The sequence below is a fragment of the Budorcas taxicolor genome, chromosome X (assembly GCF_023091745.1).
Source record: "Budorcas taxicolor isolate Tak-1 chromosome X, Takin1.1, whole genome shotgun sequence".
In the NCBI taxonomy this organism is placed as follows: Eukaryota; Metazoa; Chordata; class Mammalia; order Artiodactyla; family Bovidae; genus Budorcas; species Budorcas taxicolor.
This window is the reverse complement of record NC_068935.1, coordinates 35,690,141-35,710,118: the sequence shown is the minus strand read 5'-3', so window position 1 is coordinate 35,710,118 and position 19,978 is coordinate 35,690,141. Positions and strand designations below refer to the sequence as shown.

The following is a 19,978-nucleotide window of genomic DNA, read 5'->3' as shown; positions in this document are numbered from 1 at the left end:
GGCTATCGATGGAATGTTTAAGAACTCATGCATTTATTCAGCTGCTCTGAGAAAACTGACCCATTCTATACATACAACTGCCTGCTAACTGTTACCTGTTATAACCCAGGTAACTGATTTTAACAATGATCCAGAAGCCACTTGTGTAGTTGGTAGAAAAGAAAAGTTGAGTCATTCTGTCCAACCAAAAATCGAGTTATCAGATGGCAGGTACAATTAGTGACTTTTCCTCAAAGATCCACAGTAAACGAATGTTGGTTCTAAGCCAGCTTGTTTTAAGAAACCAGTAAGAAATGTATTTATAGGTGTATTATCATGGGATGTATCCAATTGTTTTACAGGAAACCAGCAGGAGTACGTTTCTGGAAATTATAGCAATTAACTAAAAACTGTTTTCATTCCCTGAAGCAGAAAGAGTGAGTTCTGATACCCTTTCAAGAATTCTCTTGGAAGGGGTTGTAGGTGGAAAAACAGAGGGGCACTTGATTTTAAAAAAAAGAAGTTTTATTGGCTTAGGATATCCCTCTCGCACCTCTACCACTTTTTATTGAGCAGCTCATAATCCCTAACCAGGGTGAGGAACTCGGTACTATTGGGGTTGGCCAAAAAGTTTGTTTGGGTTTTTCCACATGATAGTACAGAAGAAACCGAACAAACTTTTTGGCTAATCCAATAGCAGCATCAAAATGATATGAAGATCTTCTTGGACTAACCTGGCGTTGACTCTCACCTCGACGGCTGTTCCAGAAGCTTATCTGGGAATAATCCCCTGCCCTCATGAAATCACTCACACATTTAAGGGCAGGAAGCCAGGGATTTCCATCTGCTGAATAGTCAGCACACAATCAGCTCCAGGAAATTTGGTTTGCTGTCCAGCTTTAGCAGAGCCTATGTTCACCATCCCAACAGGCATCAAATTGCTACAAGAAGTAATTGACCACTTAAGCTATCAAGACACCAGGCTTGGACCCTCCAATCAGGGATCCTTGTTCTGGGAAGCATGTTTCCTTCAAGGATTAGAAATTAAGAAGGTGTCCTTTAAATGGTATCCGCTGCTGCTAAGTCACTTTAGTCATGTCCGACTCTGTGCGACCCCATAGATGGCAGCCCATCAGGCTCCCCTGTACTTGGGATTCTCCAAGCAAGAACACTGGAGCAGGTTGCCATTTCCTTCTCCAATGCATAAAAGTGAAAAGTGAAAGTGAAGTTTCTCTCAGTCGTGTCTGACTCTTAGCCACCCCATGGACTGCAGCCTACCAGGGTCCTCTGTCCATGGGATTTTCCAAGCAAGAGTACTGGAGTGGGGTGCCACTGCCTTCTCCAATGGTATTCGCTAGGTGGTATCAATTCCCATTAAGCTTTCTAAGGCCATTCATCTATATTCCAGGCAAAGGAGGCTCTCTAGGAAGATTTATTAGCACAAAGACTTGAAAGAGTGACCAAACAGTCATTGCCCCCATGCCCAGACCGCACCCCAACACATGTGTCTTTCTCAAAAACTAGGAAAGCATATACTAATCTATGTAACAATGGTTTCATTAAAGAACATCTTATTACTGGAGCCAATTTGAATCAACATTCAATTCTGAGCAAAGCTATTGCTACATTGTAATTGGTTTGCAGTTTCTAATGTTCACCAATTCCTAGTGACCTTTACAGCCAATAAGCAATTCGTATGAAAATGGAACTGTTTTGAAAATCTGATTAGAAAAGATGCTGGATATTTCTAGGTATAAAGAAGTGCAAATCATTTTCTAATTCCCACTAGCCACTTTTTTTTTTCCTCAATTGGTTACTAGTGACAGCAGTAAGGACTCTGTGGGGAAGTTCTTTAGGACAGCTTACAAAAGTTGGTGATCTAAGAGTAGAATGAGCAGTATAGGACAAGCCAACTCTCAGCCTGATTGTACTGAAAATGTTATGTAAACCCAAAAAAGGGAATGCTTGGTATTCACATAATACTGAGGGGCCCAACCAATTGGTCTCCAAGCCATTTGTCCTCTTAATATCCTCTACTCAGGACTTTCCCAATGGTCCAAGGGTTAAGACTCTGCCTTCCAATGCCAGGAGTGTGGGTTCCATCCCAGGTAGGAGAGCTAAGGTCGCACATGCCATGAGGTGTTGCCAAATTTTTTTTTAATTAATATCTTCTACTCTTCCCCTCCTTGAACCCCATAAATCAGAGAAAGCAACCAGCAGGAACACATCATCTCTTACTTGGGGACTTCACTGCCACAGCATGTCACTTTCCCCTCAATCCTCCATGGTCTCAAGGCAATTTTAAGAACAGCAACTCCTATACAAAAAAAAAAAAATTGAGGACCCCTGATGGCATGCCTTCTCAACATTACAGGCTAAAGCAAGACCCCATGCAACATTTACAAACATAACATGAGCTCATTTCTACCCATTCTCACTCCATGTTAAAACCACAGGGGCTAAATAGTAATACCATAAAACAGCCCGGGGCCAGCCCTCTAGTCCTTCCACTAAGAGAAAAATAAAAGAAAATTCCTTTCTAATCACCCTGCGGACATTTTTACTTGTCCTGAGTAAGGCTGCCATTAAAATAATGATATCTTTAAGTGATTCTTTTGTTTCTCTCATTTTCTGAACTATCCTTAGCTGTTATCTTACAGTCACAGAAAGTCACTGGCACAGAGAGGAAGGCAGGGAGGGGCTGAGCCAAATGCTTGCAGCTGGAAGAGACATCTGAAATATTACCATCAGCCCTCATGACTTGAAAACTGATTTCCTTAGACAGCAGCTCCAAAACTAAATGTCCCAATTGGAGTTGGAAGCACCCATGCTAAAAAAAAAGACAAGTCGACAGCTTCATTGCCATTGCCCAAAGAAATGCCACTATGATTTGGAAAACTGCACCAAAATGATCATTCTCCACCAGGTTTTGAAAATTTAACCTGATACAGAGTCATGTTAAAAAGTAGCACTGGGAGGAAAAGCAATTCCAAAATTCTCTCTGCCTTCAGACCCCTAGAAATATTAGAAGACAACTACAAATGCTTGATTTCTTTTCCAGAATACTGGAATGGGTAGCCTTTCCCTTCTCCAGGGGATCTTCCCAACCCAGGGATCAAACCCAGGTCTCCCACATTGTAGGCAGATTCTTTACCAGCTGAGCCATACGGGAAGCCCTCTTTTCCAGATTCTTGGCCATATTCCCACTGAAGATAGTTCAGGGGATAAGAGAACAACATTTAAAATGAAATGTTAATGCTAATTTAAACCCCTTAAAAAATAAATATGAATGGAAAGGAGTGGGGAAAGACATGACTTGCTCCAGTGCCCCAGAAAGTGAAAAGTGAAAGTGAAGTCACTCAGTCATGTCCGACTCTTTGCAACCCCGTGGACTATAGCCTGCCAGGCTCCTCTGTCCCTGGGATTCTCCAGGCAAGAATACTGGAGTGGGATGCCATGCCCTCCTCCAGGGGATCTTCCCGACCCAGGGATCGAACCCACATCTCTTTTGTCTCCTGCATTGGCAGGCAGGTTCTTTACCACTATGGCCACCTGAGAAACCCCTTTCAACACATATTCACATATCTCATCACACTTTATTCACATGATAATCCTGCCAGGCAACCAGAACAGGTGTTATTACACCTCCCTCAGGGAGGAAACATTGAGGCAAGATGACACTGTGACTTGAAAGCTGCTCAGCTCAGTGGGGACAAGCTAGAATTCTGAGTCTAGACAGGGTCCTCTTTCCACTCCATCTCAATGCCTTTCTGGTACGAGTGTTCATAGAAACATGGGGTACTCTGCATGAACCAAGCCTATAGGGTAGAGCATGTTAAGGCATCTCTATCATCTCCTGGTTGATCTTTGTTTTTATTCCCTCTGATGGATCAATTAGAAAAGGGAGCCTATACACACTTTTATTTTTTTATTTTTTATTTTTTTTATTTTTACTTTATTTTACTTTACAATATTGTATTGGTTTTGCCATACATTGAAATTACATTTTGCTGTGCCCCCCAAATCTCAAAGGGATCCAAGATAAGAAGGCAAAGAAAAGGAAAACATCCATAAAACTAGAGCAAATGCCACAAATGCAGTAGACTGCTATTATTCATGGCTTGTTATAGCTTCTGATATGACAAGGGTTATGTCATGACGTAGATAAAACTGGAAAGAATAAGAAGATGAAAATGATTTCTAATTTCACATTCACTGGTGACTTTCTTGTTTTTCTTTGGGTAAGGGTCATTTGGTCTCAGTTTCCTCATCTATCAAGGGGAATATTCCCTGCTCTATCTTCTGTATGGGGTTAGTTAGAAGGTAATATCAGAAAAAGCTCTTTAACGATATGAAGGGTTCTACAAATCCCAGGAGACTTAAAGAACCCACCAGTAGAGCAACTGAAGTATAGAGATCGTCCAAATAAGGCTCTGAGGAGACGTAAGAGAAGGGTATTTCTCAAAAAGAAAAGAACCTCTGCTTGCTCAATGGAAGAGAGTTGGGGGATGGCATTTCCAGCTTTGGGAGGAGAAAACTCATTTATATCCTTCCCCCATCCTCATGATCCCATTCCTACCCGTTATAAAATATGACCTCATCTCTTAGTCCACCTCTAGCCATTCCTTTGTGGTCTGCAGATTCAATAACTTCACCGTGCACAGCTTAAAGCTGCCCTTGAAGACCACCTAGAAATTTCAGATGCTTCCAAGGTGGCATGCAGGCCATCTGTCCAAAGTGACCAACCATATGGATTTCATTAGCCTGTCTCCGTTAGTCCTCCCAGGTAACCTACTTGCTTATGAGAGCATGTCACAACTCAGAAAGCCTTAGGGGGTTAAGTCTTTGTTATCTTTGAGGCTGCCAACTCTCTCAGACCACACCAGGATAATTAACATCACACAGGACTCCCAGATCTTTGTGAGAATTCTGAAACTCTCTTCCCTAGAGGAACTCACCACAGGACCTCTCTCTTTTCTTGTCTAACAAAGTCAAAACACCTAATAGCCTTCCAGTTAGAGGATGGGGACCCATCTGTTCAATTAGACTTTCCTTGAATTCACCTGGCAAGCCTGCACAGGTTGATTATTTACGATTCCTTTCTATCACCATAAGAAGCCTAGTTGATCACCTATTATTGATCAGCAACAATCAACTAAAATTTCAACTGACTGAAACTCAACTCACAAAAACATACAATTAACTAGAATGCTTGGTAGCACTCCACTTTGGAAAGGAAGAGGAAACTCACACAAATAAAGCCTTGATGTGAATTTTTCTTTCAAAAAGGCTACAAGGGAGGCCCTGTGGTAAAGTTCGTTCCAATCTTCAACATCTTCCACTTTTTAAACCAGTGAGTAAAGCTATATTGAGTGTCTACTGTATCAAGTTAGGTACCAGGGATAGAGTAGGGGAAACATGACAGAATTTGCCTGCCAACACAGGAGACATGGGTTTGATCCCTGGGTCTGGAAAATCCCTAGAGGAGGAAATGGCAACCTATTCCAGTATTCTTGCCTGGGAAATTCCATGGACATAGGAGGCTGGTGGGCCACACAGTTCATGGGGTCGCAAAGAGTCAGACATGACTGAGCATGCATGCACACACGTTTTGTTGGAAGGAGAGAAACAGTAAGCATATAAACAAACAGGTGCATAAAATAATTTCAGGCCCCAATAAGCACTCTGTGTATTATGATAGAGAATGACTTACAGAGGATTGTTTTAACTGGGAGCTTGGGATGGAAGGAGTTTGGGGAAAGCCTCTTTAAGGAGGTAACATTTAATTAAAGACCTGAATGATAAGAGTTAGCCATGTGATGGAATAGTATTCCAAACAGCAGGAATAAGAAGTGCAAAGGTCTTGGGGCAGGAACAATCCTGGCATATTTAAGGGACAGGAAGACGACCTTGGTAACTGAAGAATGGATTTATATGCTAGAGTTATAGCAATGGAGAGTATGTAAAATGGTCAGGTTTAGGATATATTTTGGGGAGAGAGTCTCAGAATTTGCTGATGCATTGGATAACATTTATGAACAAGGTGGAAGAGCTCAGATTTTTGACCTTCCTTTTCAGTGGTCACTAATGAAATCTATAAGTCCTACATTCATCAAATGATCCAAGGATACTTGTAGTAACTATGAACTATAGCAACAAACCAAGGGGTTCCCAGGTGGCACTAGCGGTAAGGAACCCACCTATCAATACAGGAGACGTAAGAGATGCAAGTTCAATTCCTGGGTCAGGAAAATCCCCTGGAAAAGGAAATGGCAGCACACTCCAGTATTCTTGCCTGGAGAATCCCATGGACAGAGGAGCCTGGCAGGCTACGGTCCATAGGACTGCAAAGAGTTGGACACGACTGAAGCGACTTAGCACACATAGCAACAAAGCAAACTGTAGTAACAAGGGCTGAGAACGTACACTTACACTAGGCCTGGTTAGGAAATTTTTCCAAGTGGGAAAATAAGTCTTAAGGTTAATCATCAAAAAATTTTTAGAAGTCCAGAAGCCCCTAATGGTTCATGCCTTTACTGTATCTTATTTGGTCTTCTTAGAAGATGGTTTTATGACAGAGGTATATTTTCACAGACAACTAACTCCATTTTGCAGAAAAACATTTCTTTACATTCCTGTTTCTGCTCTCTCAATTTTGCCACCTGGCAGAAAAAAATACACCCAGATAAATTCAGGCAAACAGTGATTTCCCAGTCATTTCAGGATTTTTCTCTCTTCCCTGGAATAATATCCAAGTTCCAGGGAGTGTACATGGTGTCATGGCATCAGGGCAGCCATCTAACCCCAGAGCATCAGGATCACTTCCAGCATCCACTGAGCAGTACCACCCAGCTTGGATGTCAAGTAGTCTTTCTCCGCACAGACATTTGCTGCAGCATCCCTTCAACCAGGCCACAAGACCTCTGCAGACCTACATAACCCTGCACCTATTGCTGGGCTGTCCCCTTTTTTTTTCTCTTTCTCTCTCTCTCCTCTTGCACAGTCGTAGGGCTACTGGAATAGTCTCTTTCTCTCCTTCCACCTGTCTGGGACAGCTCCTTTCTCCTCCAGGCCTCATGTAGCCATTGCTATTCTATGACACCAGCACCAAGCTAGACATGAGCTGTTCTCTTCAATTTATCATCCCTATGCTACACCCTAGGAAGTGAGACCCCATTACTTCTGCCCTGGGAGTGCCATCCTCTCTCCTCCTTTTGGAGAGCTGGGTTGAGGTGGGGAGCAGGGCACAGAGACCCTTCTGTGATGCACAGCCCAGTCTGACTTCTCTTGTACTCCTCTCTGCCTCAGCTCTCATCTGGCCTCCAAGGGTAGTTAGTCTGGCTCATTATTGATCTGTTTTCCAATTTGTTGAATATGACATAAACTTCATATTTCCCTTTTGGTCTTAGAATTTGGAAACTCAAAAACCTCTCTTTTTTTATCAGAAAGTTCGGTTCTTACTAATTGAAAACTTGGCCTTCAAGGTAGTGTTGGCACTGCCTTTTAAAACAATTTAATAAAGATACAATTCACCCATTTAAAATGTACAGTTCAATGAATTTTGGTATATTACATTATTAGTGTTTAAAAATTATAATAAAATATATATAACATAAAATTTGCTGTTTTAACCATGTTTAAGTATGCAATTCAGTGGTATTACATTTACAATGTTGTATAACCATCATCACTATTTGTGAAACATTTTCATCACCTCAAACAGAAACTCTATAACCATTAATCAAGAACTTCCCATTCCCTCACTCTCCCAGCCCCTAGTAACCACTGTCTACTTTCCATTTATATGAATCTGTATGGAATCATACAATATTTGTCTTTTTGTGTGTGATTTACTTTGCTTAGCACACTGTCTACATGGTTCACCCATCCATATTATAGCATGTGTCAGACCTTCATTCCTTTTTAGGATGAATTTATCTATTGTCTATCTATAGCACATCTTGCTTATCCATTCATCTTTTAACAGACACTTGGGTGGTTCACACCTTTTGGCTATTGTAAATAATGCTGCAATGAACACTGATGTACAAACATCTGTTCAAATCCTTGTTTTCAATTCCTTTTGCTATATACCTAGGAATGGAATTTCTGGATCATATGCCAGTTCTATCTTTTCTACTGTAACTTTTTGAAAGTCTATTTTGAAACAAAAGATGAGGGCATTTTCTGTTCTGTTTTCTTCCTAATCTTCTCTTAAGCCATTGATGCCTCCATCCCACTAGGAAGATCTGATACCTGGTATTGGGGGCAGAACTTTAGTTAACATCACAGAGAATTATCCTGATACATGACTTGAAGTTGAAAGGGAGTCAAAGTTGAAGGGAAGATATGCTATGTACATAAGTGTTGAAAAAGACCTAAATTCCTGTTGATTCCACACACCACACATATATACAGAGGGTCCTGGATATTTTAGCTAGTGATTTCATCTTGTAGCAACATCTTAGCGGAGCATCCTTCCTCTTTCTGTGTTTGGGCTGCAACTCTGATGCAAGATGGCAAGATGGCACTAGAATGCAGGTGATGAATGGTAGAATGAAACCCATTGCCCTCCTGTTCTCAATGGTTTAGAATGTTACCTGTTGGAAGGAAGGGATTTGGATGGAGATAATCTATGGCATTTCTTTCCAGTTGTTCTGATTGTAGGTATTTGTCTATATGCTATCTTGATCTTCTATCTGTACACTCCCTGGTGCCCTAAACAAAGAAGCTCCTGAAAGTAGTCAGCTGCTATGCCTAGAGAAACCTGCATTCTGGAACTTATTCTTAATTCCCAGTGGTTTCAAAATTCTTACGTGGGCACAGCCTGATTTAGTTCACTCTCAATTTTATTTCCCTTGACCCTGAGAATGGATTACAGACTATTTCTTGTATCATTCAGTAACATTGATTTTCAAATTCATTGGGTGAAGAACTCTGTCCTAGACAGTCTGGGGAAGAATAGGAGGTGCCATTCAGAACCCTGAGTTCAGTATGAAGACAATAAAGGGGGTCAGGTGACTTAATCGGGAAAGGTCTCTGGAAAAGGAGGCATCTTGAAAATATTTGGAGAGAAAAGAGAATTCAAAATGAGTGCAAAGGTATCTATTCGTGACCAAAACAACAAGAAGACAGGCCGTAATTTTATGTCAAGTTAGACTGTGGCCTCTATTGACTGAAGAACTGTTAGTTCTGTCTAGTGTTCACACTAAGATTTGTTTGCTCAAAATAATGTACGTAGATGTGTTTGGGGTGGGGAGGAGTTTAGGGTGAAGAAAGTTTCCAAGAAAAAAGTATCATAGTAGAAACAATAGTATCATAGTAGAAATCAGTGCCTTGAGCTCTGCCTTATTTCTAGTTTTGTAATTCACATCTTGCACGTGAAGATGAGGTTCATAAATCCAAAGAATACCTTGCTTTTTCCAGAGAATATTTTGCTTCTTTTACATGAGTTTGAGGAACCAGTCTTGAAAATCAAACTCCATCTATGCTTTGGCAAATAATACCAAATTGAAATGAAAGAAAGGGCAGCCATCTAACCCCAGATCATCATGAAAGAGCCCTTCATATTTAAAAACAACCCCACTATATTAGACCTCATTTCACCTAAAATAAACAGCCCCTTTCCTGATGTGACAATATTAATAGAGTAATCATGAAGAAAAACATATTAAATCCCCTTTACACAGAATTCGAATATTTAATTTCAAAATATTTGTATCTTGCCCCTTTCCTGTAGCCTCTCTCTCTCTCTCTCTCTCTCTCTCTCTCTCTCTCTCTCTCTCTCTCTCATTCACTCACACACACACACACACCCCACAACTTGGATAATTGTGATTAGCAAATAATTAAAGTTTATTATATATAAAAGCACCAGGAAGTAAACTGTTCCACTGACTATATCCTGAAAAATGCTTTTCCTTTATTTTCTTGGCCTGGGATTTCAGCCAGTTGTATGAACAAGAAGGTTGAGAATAGCATAGTCAATGATTGAGAAGAAATAGAAATTAGTTCAAGGAGGCTTGGACACATGTGTACAACATGGATCCAGAGAAAGCTGTTAAAGGTAAGGGACACCTCCAGATCTTCAGAGCTGACATCAGAGAAATAGATTTAAGGGCCTAGATCTGATAGACTGCCTGATGAACTATGGAATGAGGTTCGTGACATTGTACAGGAGACAGGGATCAAGACCATCCCCATAGAAAAGAAATGCAAAAAAGCAAAATGGCTGTCTGGGGAGGCCTTACAAATAGCTGTGAAAAGAAGAGAAGTGAAAAGCAAAGGAGAAAAAGAAAGACACAAGCATCTGAATGCAGAGTTCCAAAGAATATCAAGGAGAGATAAGAAAGCCTTCCTCAGCGAGCAATGCAAAGAAATAGAGGGAAACAACAGAATGGGAAAGACTAGAGATCTCTTCAAGAAAATTAGAGATACCAAGGGAATATGTCATGCAAAGATGGGCTCGATAAAGGACAGGAATGGTCTGGACCTAACAGAAGCAGAAGATATTAAGAAGAGGTGGCAAGAATACACAGAAGAACTGTACAAAAAAGATCTTCATGACCCAGATAATCACAATGGTGTGATCACTCACCTAGAGCCAGACATCCTGGAATGTGAAGTCAAGTGGGCCTTAGAAGGCATCACTATGAACAAAGCTAGTGGAGGTGATGGAATTCCAGTTGAACTATTTCAAATCCTGGAAGATGATGCTGTGAAAGTGCTGCACTCAATATGCCAGCAAATTTGGAAAACTCAGCAGTGGCCACAGGACTGGAAAAGTTCAGTTTTCATTCCAGTCCCAAAGAAAGGCAATGCCAAAGAATGCTCAAACTACTGCACAATTGCACTCATCTCACATGCTAGTAAAGTAATGCTCAAAATTCTCCAAGCCAGGCTTCAGCAATACATGAACCGTGAACTTGCAGATGTTCAAGCTGGTTTTAGAAAAGGCAGAGGAACCAGAGATCAAATTGCCAACATCTGCTGGATCATGGAAAAAGCAAGAGAGTTCCAGAAAAACATCTATTTCTGCTTTATTGACTATGCCAAAGGCTTGGACTGTGTGGATCACAATAAACTGTGGAAAATTCTGAGAGAGATGGGAATACCAGACCACCTGACCTGCCTCTTGAGAAACCTGTGTGCAGATCAGGAGGCAACAGTTAGAACTGGACATGGAACAACAAACTGGTTCCAAAAGGAGTACGTCAAGGCTGTATATTGTCACCCTGCTTATTTAACTTTGATGCAGAGTACATCATGAGAAACGCTGGGCTGGAAGAAGCATAAGCTGAAATCAAGATTGCCGGGAGAAATATCAGTAACCTCAGATATGCAGATGACACCACCCTTATGGCAGAAAGTGAAGAGGAACTGAAAAGCCTCTTGATGAAAGTGAAAGTGGAGAGTGAAAAAGTTGGCTTTTAGCTCAACATTCAGAAAATGAAGATCATGGCATCTGGTCCCATCACCTCTTGAGAATAGATGGGGAAACAGTGGAAACAGTGTCAGACTTTATTTTTTGGGCTCCAAAATCACTACAGATGGTGATTGCAGCCATGAAATTAAAAGACGCTTACTCCTTGGAAGGAAAGTTATGACCAAACTAGATAGCATATTCAAGATCAGAGACTACTTTGCCAACAAAGGTCCGTCTAGTCAAGGCTATGGTTTTTCCAGTGGTCACGTATGGATGTGAGAGTTGGACTGTGAAGAAAGCTGAGTGTTTAAGAATTGATGCTTTTGAACTGTGGTATTGGAGAAGACTCTTGAGAGTCCCTCGGACTGCAAGGAGATCCAACCAGTCCATTCTAAAGGAAATCAGTCCTGGGTGTTCATTGGAAGGACTGATGCTGAAGCTGAAACTCCAGTACTTTGGCCACCTCATGTGAAGAGTTGACTCATTGGAAAAGACTCTGATGCTGGGAGGGATTGGGGGCAGGAGGAGAAGGGGACAACAGAGGATGAGATGGCTGGATGGCATCACGGACTCAATGGACATGAGTTTGAGTGAACTCTGGGAGTTGGTGATGGACAGGGAGGCCTGGAGTGCTGCGATTCATGGGGTCGCAAAGAGTCAGACACAACTGAGCGACTGAAGTGAACGGATCAGTTATATGTGGAATGTAAAAAAAAAAAGATACAAATGAACTAATTTACAAAACAGAAACAGACTCACAGACGTGGAAAACATACTTAAGTTTACCAAAGGGGATAAAGGAAGAGGGACAAATTAAGGGTTTGGGATTAACAGATACACACTACCGTATATAAAATAGAGAAACAGCAAGGACCTACTGTATAGCACAGGCAGCTACACTCCTTATCTTGTAACTACATATTATCTTGTATATTGGACACAACTGAAGTGACTTAGCAAACATGCACATATGCATGTATATGTGAAAGTGAAAATGTTAGTTGCTCAGTCGTGTCCAACTCTTTGCAATTCTGTGGACTGCAGCCCGCCAGGTTCCTCTGTCCATGGGATTTACCTGACAAGAATACTGGAGTGGGTTGCCATTCCCTTCTCCAGGGGATCTTCCTGACCCAGGGAGTGAAACCAGGTCTCCTGTGTGTGTGTATATATACATATACATATATATATATATAGATATGATTCAGATATATAGATCTGAATCATGGTGCTATATACCTGAAATTAACATACTGTAAATCAATTGTATTTCATATATATATATAGATAATTGGGAGATATGGACAAGAGAAATGTCTTTTACAGTGAGAAGGGGCCAAATGAGAAACTGAGACAAGAGACTTGAGCTCTCGGCCATTAGACAAAGCTCTCTCTTATTATCACATTCCTCCTCCCCTCCCTCCCCCTTGGTCCTTTTCTGTGCCTTTTATTATGATGCAGCACTATTGTGTTACTGCTTTGTGGATGCTTCAGGGAGCCTCAGGACTCAAAGCTCCCAACTTTGAGGACCTTGGCTGGGTAGACCTGAACCCCGTCACCAGGAAGGGCTCAGAATGAGGACCATACATGCTATCAGGAAGAGGAATGTATTTTACAACTGCTTCAGAGGGAAAAGCCAAACCATGAGTTGGGAAATTCCTGCCCTTCAGCAGGAGGCACTTTTCTAATGTACCCCTCCCTTTTCCTTACCCCGTTCTCTTTCCCCATTTTACCTGCTGGTACTGGGCAATGGGCAACCAATGCAATTGCACTCGTTTCTTGCAGAGACATTAGGGAGACCAGGGTTCAACATTCCACACGTAGGTGAGTCATTGAGGGGCCAGCCCCAAGTATCCATATAGCAGGGTGACACCTCCTGTGAGTAACTGGAGGTGATTGGTGAGGGGAATGTCTACCAAGGAGAGTTGATGAGAGCTTATCTTTCTAGAAAAGAACAGGTACAGTAAGTTTTTATAACCAGACTAAAGTGCTGGCTCTTTGGCCTGAAAGAAAGAAGTGAGATGGCTGTGATCTTTTCTCCCACCTTCCTTTATGAATTCTACAGTGCCACTGCCATTTTTATATGCTATGGCTATTAGGTAAACAGAAATGTGATGCACCAGGCTGGTAGTAGGACCATTCTGATTCCCAAGCAGGAGAGAAATGCTTTCCAGCCCAGAAGCCAGATTGCCCAGCCTTCCTGTCCACCATTGGCTATGGGGGCAGTTGATCAATTTTCTAATCAGTGCAAGCTCTGTGCATTGATACGACTCATACAGGGTTAAGCTGCTATGGGCAACTGCAGAGTTTTCCCACCACAGATTATTTGCAGTGCTAACAAATATTTGGGTTTTTCTGTAAGATCTTATGGAAAAACCTGAACAAGCTTTTTTGGTCAACCCAATACTTAAGAGGAACCATTCCTTCTTTCTAACTTCCTTTGGGGTGCCATCATCTCCCAAACAGAAGTATGGGTCTTGATTAGTCTAGAAAAGAGAACTCTAGCCTCCTTGCTTGCTGAAGACTAATTTTTCTCTCTTTTATCAAGACCAGATCAGCTACTGTAAGGCTAGTATATGATCTTTTCCATTCTGTTCCACTAGGACCCTTGCTGTTGCCATGGATACCTCTTCCAGTGACACTTATGAGATACAGCATATTATGCATTATTTCAGGACCTCCCACCTTGAATCACTTTGTAGTGGCTTTTTTGTCTTCCCAGGCAATTATTGGGCTTGCCCTTCTGCCAGTACAGAGATTAACAAGAACTAGTTAATACCATTTGTTATCTTTAAGACTTCTCTTTTATTCCAAAATGTTTGGCTTCACAACACAGCTGGACCCTACCCTTAAGTAATCCATATACCAGAAAATTCACAACTGATAAAAGCAATAAATAGTAATTACTCACATCAGAAACATATTCTTCCCTGGAAAACAGAGATCCCCCTAGTGCATTTTGGTGTTTACAGATCATTAACTGCTTGTCAGAGAAACTTAAGAGGAGGGCTTTCAGAAATAAACATAAAGCAGCCCATTCATTGGTAGAAAAATAAAATTTGATTTTCAGAAATGAATCTAATTCATGGCACAGCTTTTTCTAGGAATTTATCTGTTACATGATGGAAGGCATGCTTTTAGTTAGGCAAAGCAACAGTTCATAGGTGTTAGAAAACTTCCTTATTGAGGTTGAGCCAATCTACATAGGAATGGTTGTAGCATTCCAGAAGTCTGGTACTTAATCTTCAAGTCCCCCTTACCTACATCAGTCATTTTTCAATACTGTGAGTCCATGTCTTCCTAACACTGTACTATATATTCAGCATGTCCCATGTCGCCAATACAGAAATGATGAGAAACTTTAAAAGTTCTGCATTCCCTGATTTTGTATTTAAATTTGTAATCTTAATGTTGCATTAATGGCCTACTTTGCATATCTGTTTGATTGTACCATCTTAAAGATTCATTTAAACCCGGGGAGGACAGCATGACTCCTACCTGCTTCTCATTAATGACATACTTTTCTGTGAGTGGATAATGAATGACCTGGATAGAAATCAGTAGAAATGTAGATTGCCATCAGGTGGAAAAGGGGGAGGACATCTACTTTGTCTACCACACCGACAAGCAATTTCAAGGCAGAAGGTTAAAAAAGCATGCCTTAAAGAGAGATGACAGTCTAGGAGGGCTCTCAATGAAATATTCCCATCTTTATATGTAGGACTCAGGAAAGTCCTTCTGATGGAAATTAAAGTTTGCAAATGACTTTTAAAATCTTGGGTTAATAGAAAAAAAAAAGCCATTTTTTTTATGAAGAAGAATACCAGATAACTCTCAGCCACAGACTACCCTAAGGAGCTCTGGAAAACATACTGATCTGCATAAGCATTCTTAATTTGGTAACTGTTGTTTGTGGCACCCTGGCGGGGATGGAGGTGAGGGAGGTAATGGGCTGTAAGCAGTCAAGCTGATAAAGGTCAGCCACTGGTTGATCAGAGCTGGACTAGAAGGCAAACTGGAAGGGACTTCCCTGGTAGTACAGTGGTTAAGACTCCAGGTGTAGGTTCGATCCCTGGTCTGGGAACTAAGATCCCACATCCCCACAGCCACACATTCAAGAAAGGCAAGCTGGAGAGTATTACAGGAATATAATATTTTTTAATCTGAAAATATTTTTCATTTATTTTTTAAAATTGTAGTTAATTTACAATATTATGTTAATTTCAGATGTACAGCACAATGACTCAGTATTTTTACAGATTATACTCTACTAAAAGGTATTACAAGATAATGGCTATGAGTCCAGTGCTGTACAATATACCCTTGTTGCTTATCTATTTGTGTCTCTTAATCCTATATCTTCATCTTGCCCATCCACCTTTCCCTTTCATCACTGATAAACACTAGTTTGCTGTCTCTATCTGTGAATCTTTCTGTTTTACATATGCGTTCATTTGTATTATTTTTTAGATTCCACATAAAAGTGATATTATACAGAATTTGTCTTTCTCTATCTGGCTTATTTCACTAAGCATAATATTCTCTAGGCCCATCCACATTGCTGCAAATGCCAGCAGTTCATTCTTTCTTAAGGTTGAATAATATTCCATTGTATGTGTACATAAATATAATATCTTCCTTATCCATTCATCTGTCTATGGACATTTAGGTTGCTTCCATATCTTGGCTGTTGTAAATAGTGCTTCTATGAACATCTGGTGTGCATATATCTTTTTGAATTCATGTTTTCATTTTTTAAGGAAAATACATATCTTCAAAAATATTGGCCTATTGACTTTTCTGAAACAGCAACAAATAATAACAGTTTTGCTTGAGATATAGATGGGCTGTTTTTAAGTTACATTATTTCTTTGGTAATAAGGTCCTGGCACAGAAATGGGGACTTTAGAGAAAAGCATTTCAAACTAACAACTGCTCATAAATTATCCCACAGACCACAGATTTCACAGGTTCCAGAAAATATATGAAATTCAGAAATACAAACTAGGCTTTCCATTTCCCTTTACTCTTCTAAATCCTTTAGGATTAAACATGGCTGCCTTCTGCAGTTTGATGATTGATCTTTATTGAACAGGAGTTCAAGTCTATTAGAAATTCAAGTCAAATGAAATAATTATTTAAGTTTAAAGAGTTTTATTTTGGTTTTGTTTCTGTTCAGTAGTCACAGTAAATACACAGTAAATACAAAAACTATGTTTTAGCCTAATTTTATAGATGACTTAAAACAACATTGCTGCAACTCATTATTCTGTTTCCTTTCTAAAAAAAAAAAAAAACTTCTAATGGAGTTTGATTTACAAATAGGCAATTTGGCAGCATTGGTTTCAGTGTGGGACTTTTTATATACCTCGGTTCAAGCCACTGGTCATTGTATGACAGTAACCAAGCTGAATGACTGTAACTTTCAACCTAATTCCCCCAGTCTTAACTCTGTACCAAATGCCAGCCCCTTCTTTCCTTTGGTGACTCAGAAAGTGAAGTCACTCAGTGCTGTCCAACTCTTTGCGACCCGCGGACTGTAGCCCACCAAGCTCCTCCGTCCATGGGATTCTCCAGGCAAGAATACTGGAGTGGGTTGCCATTTCAAATTTATATCTGTGACCTTAATGTAACTATAATACAGTTTGAAAATGCTAGGCAAAGGCATTTGGAATGAGTACTTGACAAAGTTATTTGGAATTTTTAGAGGAAAGCATCTCTGGAGATTCTGCCTCTTTCAGTTTTGATTATATTCAACCCTTCAACCCATCTACCAGAGTTGATACAGTGAAGTATTATTTTTCAAAAACCAAGGGAAATTGTGAATATCACCTGCAGGCTCACTGCTGTTGGAATTCTTTCCTTAGAAAGAGGAATCAGAGGGTGGGGGAGTTCCGAACAACTTAATGTAGCAACTCACAGAACCAGAAAGAGAAAAATCAAGCTGGGTGGAAATTTAAGGAGCATGCTCTGTTTTTTTGCACAAATATTTCCTTGTATAGTGATCTATTCTTTTGAAAAAAAAAAAGTATGGTTCTCAGACAGCAATAACGAGAATGTTCTTTCATGGCATACCTAGACCCAGGAGTTCATTTATTTTCAATTTTGCACAAATAGGATTAAAGGAAACAGTTCCTATGTGCACTCAAGGGATTTTTGCCCACATGAGCAATACAACTTACCTTTTTTCTAGAGAGGTTTTCCATAAACCCAGGCTGGGTAAACTATCCCAGAGCTACAGATTAGCCCTAAGTAGGGCAGGAGGTATTCCTGCTCCTCCCCTGCCCCTCGACCTAGGCTATAGCCAACCCCTCCCACTGGATCAGGCAGGACTTCCATTTAATTCAGCCATCACTTCAATCATCAGAGAAAATAAGAAAAATATTGTGAAGCAGATAAAATAATTCTTGGTGTCATTTCCCTACCTTTTGGTACTTCTCTGCCTTCTTTAAATAAGCTGTAGATCTGCACTTTCCAGCATGGTATTCACCACCCACATGTGACTATTTAAAGTAATTAAAACTCAATTTAGCATTCTGTTGCTTGGTGGCACTAGCGACTTTCTAAGTGTTCCACAGACAAGTGTGGCTAGAAGCTACCATATTGGATAGCACATAGACTATTTTAGAAAGTGCTATTGGACAGAGTTCTACCTGTTCATTCCCTTAGCTTCTTGAGCATAAGGACCATGTCTTCTAGTATCTTCATCCCTTCCAGCAGTCTTCCACAGTGCCTGTATATAGCTACTAAATGGGGGGAGAAACTTAACTAAGTTTCCAACTTGACTAGGTTTCTTAACTCAGTCCTCACTATGTTGTCAAGAGCTATGCTAAATTCATTATAAGCACACTCTCATTTCATCATTGTGAGAACACCATGTCGTTGTTCGGTCGCTCAGTCCTGTCTGACTTCTGGTGACCCCACAGACTGCAGTGAACCAGGCTCCTCTGTCTTCCACCATCTCCCGGAGTTTGTTCAAACACTATGAGGTGAGTCAGATAACCATCCTCATTTATTAGATGAGGAAACTGAGGCTCAATGAGGTTTAATTCTTTGCCCAAAGTCATACAGCTAATAAGTACCAAAGCTGGGTCTTTATAACTTCAGAACCTACGCTGTTAACCACTGCTTTATGCACCAAAAGAAAGTACATCCCTGAAAATTTCACTGTGAATGAGCAAGCCTCTTGCAGAACAAATGGTGACTGCGCTCAAGCAGAATAAAGACAGCTTGGGATCAAGGAAGGCCTGAGCATGAAGAATGTGAGTGTAAAATAGTCTGTTGATTTGTATTTGAGTGTGGGTATCAAATTAAGTGGCCATCTGACTACTTCTCTAAATTGAGAACAGTAAATTAGTAGTTTTATCTGTCATTTTGCATATGGAAACCATTGCCTTGGTCCCGAGCGTGAAGATTGGTGAAACTGAATCATTTTGTGAAGTCACCTCCACGTGCCGCACTTACCAGAAGTTTCTATAACTTGACTTTCCATATCACAGTTTGTGCCAAGACATGCAAATGCCAGAAAATCAATTTTCCTGCAGTTTTCACAGTCAGTGTGTTTGCTGGACAAAACTCCAGCCAGCCACATTTTTTAATCAGCACAGCACCTTTAGAAATAATACTTACCAGGAGACTCCTTACATAGTGAGAAGGAAAAGACTTAAATCTTTAACTCAACTGTTCAAAATTGACAGCCACGGGAGAAGATGAAATGTGATTATATTGAAACTGAATATTTGGCTAGCCCCATTTCACCTTAGAAGGTATTCTCCGCTAGTATCTAGCGAATTAGCTTTGATTCTAGTCTATATGTCAGTCCCACCTGACAGCATATAACCTGGCACCGTCCTTCTGCCCATCCACCTTTGCCCATGCCCTCATCTGTCCCCTGATGTATCAGGGTGGCACCTCATCCTGCCTGCCCTCCCCAAGAACTATATTTTTAAAACTTTATTTATGTTATTGTTTTTATTGGAGCATAATTGCTTTACACTGTTGTTGTGATTTCTGCTGTATAACAACGTGAATCAGCTATAAATATATATGTATCTCCTCCCTCTTGATCCTCCTTCCAACATTCCCATCCCTCCCCTTTAGGTCATCACAGAGCACCAGGCTGGGCTCCCTGTATTATACAGTAGCTTGTCACCAGCTAACTATTTCACACATGGTAGTGTATATATACGTCAATGCTACTCTCTCAATTCATCGCACCTTCTCCTGCCCAAGAACTATCTTGATTCTGCTTCCCTCCAGTATTCCTCTGGCACAAATTCTCTAACAAACCAAGTCATACAAAGGCAGTGGTAAAGAATGGGTCATGTGACCCTTCCATTTACCATGATAGTGTAATCTAATTTATTGAGGATTTACTACATGCCAGAAACTGTCCTGAGTGCTTTATATAAATCACCTCATTTAATATTCTATCCCCATTTCAGAGATCATTGTTAGAGTCTTAGAGAAATTTAAGTACTTTGTGCAAGTCAAACAAGACATGTTCTCTAGTGTTAGGATTTAGGGCCTTGTGACAGGCTAGAGGAGTATTATATGGGTGCCTTTTTACCTCATAGC

At 40.6% G+C, this 19,978-nt stretch overlaps 1 protein-coding gene across 1 annotated transcript in view; it reads left to right on the top strand.

Annotated features, from left to right (window-relative positions):
- GRIA3 (glutamate ionotropic receptor AMPA type subunit 3) overlaps positions 1-19,978 on the top strand; it is a 301,606-nt gene that overhangs the window by 249,631 nt on the left and 31,997 nt on the right. The window lies entirely within an intron of this gene.